General features: G+C 38.0%; 1 long non-coding RNA gene across 1 annotated transcript; it reads right to left on the bottom strand.

Annotated features, from left to right (window-relative positions):
* Positions 1-409: 409 nt before the first annotated feature.
* LOC136714433 (uncharacterized) lies at positions 410-8,709 on the bottom strand. Its single transcript, XR_010805026.1, has 5 exons — positions 8,649-8,709; positions 3,966-4,059; positions 3,747-3,822; positions 2,396-2,481; positions 410-2,117 (listed from the first exon to the last, which is right to left on the bottom strand). It is a non-coding gene; the product is annotated as an uncharacterized LOC136714433 (long non-coding RNA).
* Between the last annotated feature and the right edge of the window lie 938 nt (positions 8,710-9,647).

Genomic DNA, 9,647 nt, shown 5'->3' with positions numbered 1-9,647 from the left:
AATTGACTGTCACACAGCTTGACTCTCCTATCTGAAATGAATCCCTGTTCACAGTCATTTTCTATATGACGAAGAGAAGGCTAATATCTCTTAAAATTTGATCAAACAGGACTAAATAGTAGTAGGTTTAGGTTTTCAAATTTTCAAGAATAGACGCCAAACTCAATTTCTCAGTCCCCAGAAAACGAAATCAAAGCCTTGAATATATGGAAAATCACACACTTAAGAGTGGAAATCGTATTGCTTTGACTTGATATACCTACACAGGAGAGCACTGTTGAGTATCCCCTCACATTGCAGAAAGCTCATTGGAAATGACAGAGATGAATGATTGAACATGTTTTGTCTGGCAACCCAGCAGTCTTGAGGAACTTCAAATAATAAATTAAACTGACTTCATTTTCAGCACTGTTGCCTTTTTAATGTAAAAACAGCAAAATAAAGCAGAAACAGTTAACAGAACAACACAACTAAAAAGCTATAAAACTACTGAGCTAGTGATTGTTATTATCAAACTGAAAATGTATGTTTATTAATGTTTTCTTGCTTTGACCATACTGTAATTTGAGAATTTAAACAGGAGTGAAAACAGGGACATTGTGTGTACACAAGAGAAATTATAGCTGCAATTAGATTGTATTTTTCTGTCTAATCAAAACTAACAGCATACTACAACAACTGCAATATTACATAACAGTTTAATCAGTGTGAACTGCCAAACTAATTTAGTAATATTGATCTCTACCACTGAAATATTCCATCCCTTTAATCCAGAGTGATATAGATCACAAACACTCAACAAAAATAACAAAAATAAACTATAATCCTAATTTAGCAGGTCTCTGTATGCAAACTATATGTTACTAATGGCTAATGATGTGAGTCTGGCTCCCATTGTTTCTCCAGGTCTGTGATAATGAGTTCAGCTGAGGCTCTGACCTGGGGCTGTCAAGCAGACACAGTGTTGTTTCTGGGTCTGTCTTGGTCTAAACAGCAGCCAGCAACACTAACCTTTTCAGCAGCCAGTTGTAATATAGAGCCTCATTACAGTCTCCAAAAACCTTGTAGCATCACCCTAATGATCTATCTGATGAAAAGTCCTTACGTCTTCACAATTAGAACATATGCCAACCCCCAAAAAGCAAATTTAAACCAAATTAGCATAATTATCTATAAACAATACATCATGCAAAAAAGAAAAAAAAAATACACTTTTACAGATGACACTTGGAAAATAAATTCAGATTTTGCATTTAATTAGGCCCAGTGTAGGGGTTAAAACTCCCTCCCTTTGACCCTCTGACTCTGACTCTCTCTCTCTGCTCTGTTTCTAGCTCTCTCTCCCCTCCCCCCTCCCAAGCTGAAAGTCTTACCAGCAAAACACAATGCGCCAACACAACATCTTAATTACAGGATAATTAGATTATCTCTGCAGTTATGAGTCAAACCTTCAAATACATGTGCTCATGATTTTGTTTTGTAACACAATGCAACTGCTAATTATTTGGAAATTAGCAAAGGCTTCTCCAACTGAGAAGCAAAGTATAGGATCCTAATAGATGCTGAATAAACACAAACACCTGCAGCATAGAGCCATTGGCACAAGCAGAGATAAATGTCTCTATCAAAGCACACCCACAGTTGTATGGTAAAGTAGTGGTAACAACGACGCTTCATGATGATTTTCAGACGCAGCCCCCTTCACTTTGACATTAGAACCCACCGATTGAGTTTTAACAACTTGTTTCAGTAAACACCAGGGAGTGCTGTGTGGAAAAGGGCTGTCCAACTGTGGTGAATGAGTAAGATTTGGCCTTTTTTGAAAGAGCGGCACAAGCTGATGCCTCTGTGAGTGAATACACCCGCATCCCCTGATACTCTCCAACAGCTGAAACGCAGCTCCTGGCGCTTGATATTGCTGCCGCTCTATTGTTATTTCACTGATTATATTACAGCACTGGCGCTTGGCTCTGACTCACATCACACAAGTGTCTGTGTCTGTTTTGAAACCGAAGACATTAAACCAGTGTTGTTCACATTCAGTTCTCCGGGGCCGCAATCCAGAAGGTTTTATAGGTCTCCGTAAATCAGCAGCTGCACTTGACATGGGGAAGAGGCTGTAAAGTGAATAATGTATTCAATTAAAAATAGCTCAGCTGTAATGAAAACCTGCAGACACTCTAGCCCCTGAATTACCAGTTTTGAAGAACTATACAGTGAAAAATCCCACCAGACTGGACTTGATACTGTATGTATCTCCAAAATCCCTTTAAACGATATTTATACTGCGTTCATCTCTTGAAACTGACACTGAAGCAGAGTAAAACAGGCACAAGTAAAGGGCAGTGCAAGAGGGTCAACTTATTAAATTTAAAGTAAGAAAAGTCACACATACAAAATGATTTTGCTTCAAATAACGTAGGACTCCAAAAGACTGTTGCTGTGTTTCTACAGGGTGACTGTCATTGCACTCTACGTTATCTGAAATGACACAAAGACCATACTAGTCAGAAAACAGAGGTACACATTTCCTATTCTCAAATTTAATCTTTTACAGATACAATAAGTTTGCCTAATTATGTGGCTGGTTTTAAGATACCTTCAGTGTATATTTGCATACTGTATCAAATCATATACCCCGAATATATGACTCAGTCGAAAGACCTTTGCCCTGCTCAAGTCCCTGAGGTCTGCAGAGCTGTAGAACAGAGTAGAAGCCGATCCATTAGTCTCTTGTTACGTGGAGAAGGGTCTGAGTGGAAATCTCGTTCTGGCCAATAGCCAGCTTTGCTCCGTGGGCGGCTGGACCACGCAGTTCAGCCCAGCGCAGAGCCTATCAGCAACCTGATCTCTACTACTTCTACAATGTGTATTTATGATTTTCAGCTCTTGTCTAATGATTTTCATGCAAAAGGTTTTAATTAAATGATTTTCTCATAAGATATAAGCTAATCACACATGTAAGCTAAAACAATTTCACTGGCTACGGAAGAAAGGTAAGAAAAATAACTCCTGTAAGGGTACACATAATCCTGGGGGCGAGGGCAAAATTTAAGCTTAATAAAATAGTCTTTTTAGAGCTCGCCTAAACAGAGATGTGATTTTTACAGCAGACTGTACTGCACCAACCACACGGAGACGGCTCGCCTTGCAGACAGCAGGGAGAATTTGAATCTCAGTTAGTGTCAGCCTCCCGGGAGCTTCTGAGAAACGAACACAGGCTTAAGAAGGCTCATTTTCCCACACTAATGAAATTACCAGATGCAAAAAGCAAGAGGCTTATTTAGCAAGACTGTGAAGAGGATTTGGAGGCTACCGGGGAACTAATTGTTTTTGAAATGCCTGCTTGAATGAGGTTTTTAATGTTATGAGCGTTACTGGGAGATTTTCAAATGTCACACAACCTGGTGGCCTGCTAGTTTCTGTGTGGGGAAACTGTCTGTCAGCTGGTTACAACATGCTTATCATCATCAACTACATTTAAATCAGTTTCCCCTGTAAAAGAGTATGGTATCACAAATTACTTTTGACATTTTCGTCCTCTTTGTATTAACTTATTCATCTTTTTTACTCATTATTTTCTGCTGGTGTGTGCTGTTGCAGGTACTATGAATACAATCAGGGTGTTCATTTTATTCACTATTTCCCAGAGGATTACAAAGGCAGTATTAGACTATGTCAGTACCAAACCAACCATAAATAACAAAAACACACACCAGTTCAGTTCAGTTGAAGTTTGACTTTACCTAGATCAGGGGTGCTGTAAATCCAGTCCTGGAATTGTGTTCCTGCAAGTTTTACTGGCCTCTGTAATCCATACACCTGGTAAAGATAATGAAGTGATTCAATACATTTCTAGTTAAATAAAGCTGGTAAGAACTCAGGATGGAAGAAAAACCAGAAGCACTGCTGTCCTTCAGGACCAGACTTTGGGTACAGCCCTGGCCTAGTGCTTCAGAACCAACCTTAATCTCCTTCTTCTTCTCTATTTCTCCTGCATTCCACTCCTGTTCTTCTTCTTTCTCCCCCCTACTTTCTTTGTCCTTCATCTCTCTACCTCTGTGAAAATATTAAATATTAAGATATCTCTATGCACAAAGTACACCTATGTACAATTTGTACAAATTAATGAAACATCCTCAGATAATTAGATAACGTATTTCATATCTCTATCAGGGCTTCAGATAAATTATCTTGTATAAGCTGTAGATTTATTGAACCGTCACTGGCATCCACTACCTGAATATTACTGACTTCTTTTTAAGTATTTTCAGAAATCCCAGAGGCCTGCAGGAGTCACAGCGCTGGATATCAGCAACTAAATGCCACTTTTCCAACAGGCAGATTTAAAGCCCTCCAGCAGAGACACATATGTGCTGTATTTAAAATGCATGCAAATCCTCAGGATGTGAATGGGCTGACAAAAACATAGCATGTATAAAACTCAAACTCTGAAAAGCAGCCAGGTATTGTAAGCCACACAGAAATGATAGGATACACTTGGCCTGCCGGAAAACGATTTGTCTGCTTTCCCTCATCAGCGTTCCATGCTGATTGCATCTCCTTTCCCAGCAATGGCGTGTTCAGTATATGCTTAATCCCAGTGTTCATAACTCACTGTGGAGGAGAGAAACACCCTGGAAAGTGGCTTCTCCCCCAGACATTTTCTGTCCACTCAGCTGGTTTATTATTTGTTTGCAAAAAAAGCAGAACTCATTTCACAGCCCAGTGCTGGGGAAATGGATGGGGGTTATATCGCTCATCTGCGATTACAGTCACTCTGCTCTGAATTACACCATCATTAGGGCAGACGCAAGCATCTGAAGATACAGGCCCTGTGAGTGCTGGTCAGCAGGGGCTACTGTCGGGAAATAGGTGCTTTTCCGGGCTTTCCGAGATAATGGAAAGTCCTGGCTAATCTGTATTGGCAATGGTGGGTTGTGAAAATCCTCGATCCCTGAGAGCATACAGCCTGAGAGCATAGACATTAAGTGCAGAAAGAAAATAACCTAGTATACATTCCACCGACTATACAGTATCAAACACAAATCAAAGCAAAAGAGTGCGTGCCACCCAAAACAAGCAAATGTGAGACAACAGCAATAAAAAAGATCTGTACATTAAAGACTGTGTGGCTTTAGAATATAGTTAAGCAGCCTAAGGTTGGCGTCACCTATCAGCCACTACAGGCTGCGAACTGTAGGGGAGATAAAAACAGTAATGCTAAAATATTGGAGAATGGAACATCGAGAGTCCCTGAAGGAGAGGATAGATAGATGGAAAGAGGGAGAAAAAAAAAGTTTGTATTCCTCTTGTTTGTGAGTCACTGGGTATGAACAGGCTGACGTCTGTGGGTAGCGAGTTACACGAAACACGGAGGGTTTAAAACGGGGACTTTAAAACGGGGAGGCCTCCAGGAATGCTCACCCAGCTGTCGGGCGGCAGCGAGGAATCTGCTTATGATGAAACATCTGCCACTCGGTCTGTCAATTAAAAAGAAATCTCCTCCCCTCGTACATGATGAATACTTTCATTACATGGAATTAGATTTCTGCCTTATGGAATCATATGTTATAGAAACACCACAGAGATGATGAAAGATTTCCTTTATAAAACTGGCATTGTGAATTCTGCAGTTCTAAAGAGCTCCTGTTTTTACGTGTTCGAACAGAGGTGCACAGCTCAGTAACCGAAGGTACGTAGTGTCTTTAGACATTTACTGCACCTGAGCTCTTAACCAAATTGTTACACTAATCATCCACGTCACTGGACCAAAGATAAGATGTTTATATTTTCAGGAGATCTATAAAATATGTGGGATTGTAGATCGTCCAGGAGTAAATGTCTGGCTCATTGGGGTACTTCATCTTAAAGTTTCCTGCATAGGGAGAGGAGCAGTATTCTGTCCTTCTGTGGAATGTAACTTCTATACAAATCTGTCATGTAAGTATTCAAATAGTTTCCCATGCAGACTATCTAAAAAACGTATGCAATTATACAATTAAAACAATAACATGGCATCTAATTGTTTCATACCAAACACACACAACTGCTTATCTAATGCATTAGTTATATACTGTGACTTTTCAACATAAATTCTGCTCATGTGCAATCCAATTTGTGGCACTCCACATATTGTATCTTTAAGTTTAAATGAAATCATGTTTTCAGAACATTTTTTTGGTCCTTCAAACTTTCAAATATTTTTTGAACTCAGAGCAGCTGAGTTTATACTATGAATAAATGTTTTGTTTGTATTCCTCCAGTCTAGTCAAAAATGTCAGTATCTGTTCAAAATGTCTGGATCATGCCCAGTTTAAGAGCAGCTATAGGGAGTGTCTGAGTACTTGTTCCCTAAAAATACAGAAGATGGTTTGAGAATTCCTCATTTGAAGCAAGATGCATTTAAGTCTTAGTCCTGATTGAGGTCTTTTGTATTCACCAACACGTATCTGTTACCAGGTTCTCTTGAAGTGTAAGGTTACATTAGCCAAGTCTCTGACCTTGAAGAGTTCTTAGGTAACAATCTGGCAACAGTCTATACCCCCATGTGTACGGTATGAGCAGATTGTGAGCTACACTGCACATGCAAACGCAGGATCAAATTTATTTCAAGAGGATAGGTATTTTTTAAGCTGAACTGCATTTCTAAAACACAATCTCCTGCTGTCATTATGGTAGATTCTTGGCTTTGTGTATAGTACAAAAATATCCACCGAAACACGACATTCGTTTCAAGTTTACCAAGTGTAAGATATCTATAAAGTTACGTGAGGTCGTCCACTTAAAACATTTTATCTTCATTTTTTCCAGAAATTATTCTGTAATGCTATTGTTCTTTTCATAGGAGTAACATCAGTTGACACAAGTCAATTAACTGGCTAATACATAACTTCTGGTGATGCAAGCTTGGGTTTTCCAGTTCCAGTTTGGAACCGTTATTTTTTCATTAGTTCCGATTGTCTCAATATTAATAGTGTCTCAAGACAAGACAGCTTTAGCAAAGTGGGTTTATAGTCCTCGTTGATAAGGGGAAGACAGACAATAACAATATACATTTTCCACTGACAACTCAATTTCATCACTGCTAAGAAAGTCTGAAAAGAGTCCTTAAAGGGTCTCACCCTGAATAAAATCCACCTTAGCAAAACAAATACAGTACAATAAATGAAGGGTTTTTGATACACAGTGAGCATTCAAGGAATCTGAAACAAATTAACATGAATTATTATCACGCACATTACAGTTACATTGTCAGAGGGGAAACTATCTGGACATGAACTGGACACACAGCAGTCTTGGCCTGTGACTAATCTAGTGACAGATCTTAAGGTCTGGGCTCTTCTATGGACTGTGATATTAAAGGATATAGCCTTAGAGGCAAATGGATGATCAAGTCCATCTGGGGGAAAAAAATGATTTATGTTATTTTCTACTTTCATCATCTGTGGTTCGTATTGCAGTGATGTGTATTTGGGTATACTTGGGTCACACCTTCATCAGTGAGTATTCAGTATCACATTATTTATAGTCAAAGCAAACTTCCCTCAAGGTAAAGAAAATGAATTTGTATAATTTTAATATGGTTAGAATAACACTCTGAACTGGTGTGAATCAAGACAATTAGTTAAATTATTCAATTAATCTCAATTAATCAATCCAGATGTGTAATCAACTAGAATAGCAAAATAGTGCTATACATGGACATGTGTACACGCACACACAAAGACACAGACCCTTTCGACAGCAAATAATAATACATAATAATAATAATTGCTCTCTCTCAGACAAATATATCTTTATATATAGCTAGCCCCAGACTGTGAATTTAGAGTATTTAGTCAAATTGAAATGGTGGAAAATACAATTATCCAATACCTCCCTGTACTGCAGGCTTACACTGAAGTTTGAAATTAATTCAATCTGTTCTATGATATTTGCAAGTCATGTGTATTGAATTACTTAAAACATAACAACACAGACATACCACATGGATCAATCTCTTAAAATGTGGAGAAATGGAGAGAGGATGTCTTAACAGTTGTTTAATAACTGAATAATCTAAGGCTCTGGTGAAAATGTGTATATGAAAATAACTGATTCCACTTATAATGGTTTAGGCTCGACTTTAATACTGTTCCTGACATTACAATAAGATCTTACTAACACTATGATTAAACACTTCTAGATTACAGATATTTAAACAAAACATACTGATATGTTGTATGCTAGAAAGCCCAAACTATACAGTGAATATATTTGTAATGTTATCAGCAAGACACAGTAGCAAATGGAGTAATGACAATAATGGTCACTGAATCATGGCGCCCATTAGTAATCCAATAGATTCTGTTACTCTCTATTGATCAGTCCTGGAAGACAAGCTTCATTCTTCAGATTACACGATACTGATATCAACACATGGGAGCATGCAACCTCCATGAGAACATAGTTGTATTTCTGTTTCTGAAATAAAATACATTGTATCAATCTAGTCTGTCTTAGAAGGTTCGAAGATCGTCACATCGATTTTTTCCTTTCTATTTTTAACAGAAACAGACAATGTTTTAATACTAAAGCACACTTCAGATGTCCCTCGTAGCCTGTCTAAATTAAAACGTTTGATTAGTATAATGCACATTACTTACATACAAATTGTTGGATATAACGCAGTTCAAAACCATCATAAAAAGACTCCCAATTGCAACAGACGTGTCAGCGGTCATTTGACCAGACCATTAGGTTAAACCATAGGGGTACATTCAAACTATGCAGTAAATGCTTAGTGTACAAGTGTGTAATATGTTGTAATAGAGATGCTATGGTACGATAAGTATGAAACACAAAATATACGCTTACACTGGTAATTTAATGTATTTATTTTTTGTTCTGAAAAAGACCTCTAAGCCCCCCACGAAGTGGACCACTCCGTGACGTTGTTTTTTCTTTATCCGCCATCTTTAAAGCAAAGCGTTGTGCAATATAACTAGAAACATAAAACAAATGTCGCGAAAACCACCTAAACAGCAGATGCCAAAAATACTGAATGTGAGCTGTGTCGCCGCAGATACAGTTTATTATTCATTATATTATATTTGTACTTTTATTCGTGTAAATAATCGGAAATAGCGAATTGGTAATTGGCGAATTCACCCCTTGATGGATATAGCAGGCCACCATCTTATAATGTTTATTTTCTAATCAAAATGTTATGTTACTAAGTTCTGTGTTGCTGTGTATTTATTATCTATGGAACCATTTTAATTATTTTGACTTCTAAATAAAAAATATTTAGCTGCAGTTGCAGACCGTTTAGTTGGACTTATGCGCTTACGTTTATCCTACAATTTCACTTAATTTGTGTCATGCTCATGCTCACCAAGTTAATCACGTTTAATCACCTGCTACAGGTAGAAATGCATATTTAATGGAAACATAATTGAACATTTTTTTCCACTCTAACTGGATATCAGAGAGCTCACTTACCTTCAAATATATCAGGGATCAGGCATAATTTCAACCACTGCTCCATACTGAGTCATGCATTCAATTACTTAGTGAAGGGCAATGGATTGGATTGCACCAGGCAAAATGGGGTTTTGAATATGGCAATTCTGTGAAAATGGCCATTCATTCAGTTATAGTTA

Source organism: Amia ocellicauda, chromosome 19, assembly GCF_036373705.1.
Source record: "Amia ocellicauda isolate fAmiCal2 chromosome 19, fAmiCal2.hap1, whole genome shotgun sequence".
NCBI classification, from domain to species: Eukaryota; Metazoa; Chordata; class Actinopteri; order Amiiformes; family Amiidae; genus Amia; species Amia ocellicauda.
This window is presented reverse-complemented; position numbering and strand designations above follow the sequence as displayed.